The sequence below is a fragment of the Cornus florida genome, unplaced genomic scaffold (assembly GCF_030987335.1).
Source record: "Cornus florida cultivar Cherokee Brave unplaced genomic scaffold, ASM3098733v1 CherokeeBrave_3.0.0_Hap2_Chr01, whole genome shotgun sequence".
NCBI classification, from domain to species: Eukaryota; Viridiplantae; Streptophyta; class Magnoliopsida; order Cornales; family Cornaceae; genus Cornus; species Cornus florida.
Window position 1 is genome coordinate 41,460,874 of NW_026775571.1, and position 1,352 is coordinate 41,462,225.

Consider the following 1,352-nt stretch of genomic DNA (forward strand, 5'->3'; position numbering starts at 1 on the left):
CAATAATACACAAAATCAAGATGTAGAAAGCATGCTTGGGGCTAAATCTAGCCCCAAGAGGATATTTAGTCACTCATGGTAATGTTTCTCCAACCCTCAAGGGCAAACTCCAGGGAAGTAATCTACTCCTTGGTTGATGAAGAGCTCTCAAGCTTGTGTCTCTAACCTTCTCCCCCTTTTTTCCTCCCTAAGAATAGCCTCTATTGTGATAAATCAATCTAAGTGTCTCCTAACATCTCCTCCTCAAAAAGTGTATTATATTTTATATATAGGTAGGTCAAGTGACACATAAAATGAGCTGGGGTCGTGCACAAAATATTCCCGAATGATTGGATAAGGACAGCTTTCAATGAGTTGGAAATTTAACTTTTTCGCACTGGAGGAAGTTCAATCGATCGAACCTTGGACTTGGATCGATCGAACATGGCTGAGATCTATCGAACTGAAGTTAGATCGATCCTCAATGGCGGCGCTTTTTGGATAAAAACAAATCTGAGATATTTCGAATATATTTTTGGGAAAAGGACAAAAGTGATTGGTAGGGTGGTACAACTAGATAAGATCAATCATTTAGATAAGGATAATGTAGTTTGATCGATCGAAGAATGATGTTGGATCGATCGAACTTTTAAGATCTCTGAAAATGTCATCATGACTATGATCCATCTTGAAGTGCTGAAATCGATCATATTGGATCGATCGAACTTTGATCTGAGATCGATCAAAGATGTTGAATTCCACCTTTTTCTTCATTTTGCTTCCACTTGGCTCCTTTCTTTGATTCATCCCAGAATTGCTTCATTTCTGCTCTTATTTGGCTGAGTTAGCTTATTTTCGGAATAAGTGCCTGAAAATGGAAATAACACGAAATCAATCTAAAACGGTAAAGTAAGATAGATAAGAGTACTAGAATGTCTAATCTTAAGGGGTTTAAATACGCACTTTTCAGCGCTCATCACGTATCGACCGATACAGCGAACCATGTTTGTTTGATATGCAATTTAAAATGGGAATGGTCATTTCATTGGAAATAAATTTCATTTTAGGGAATGGAAATTCATTCCACAAATAAAACTATTGAATAGCCATTCCATTTCGAAGTAATTTTAAAATTAAAAAAAAAAAAAAAAAAAAAAAAAAAAAAATCAAGTTCCTAGAAAATTCTCACGTTCCAAGTCCAAAAATTACCGCCGTCGCTGCCACTACCTTCCACCATCACATTCCAACACAAACGCCGCCACCTCCATTGCCTTCCACCACCATCATTATTGCCACCTTCAACCACTACACATCTGTCGCATCATTGCCTTCTACCACCAGCACACCACCTTCCACCACCGCCACCGCCACCG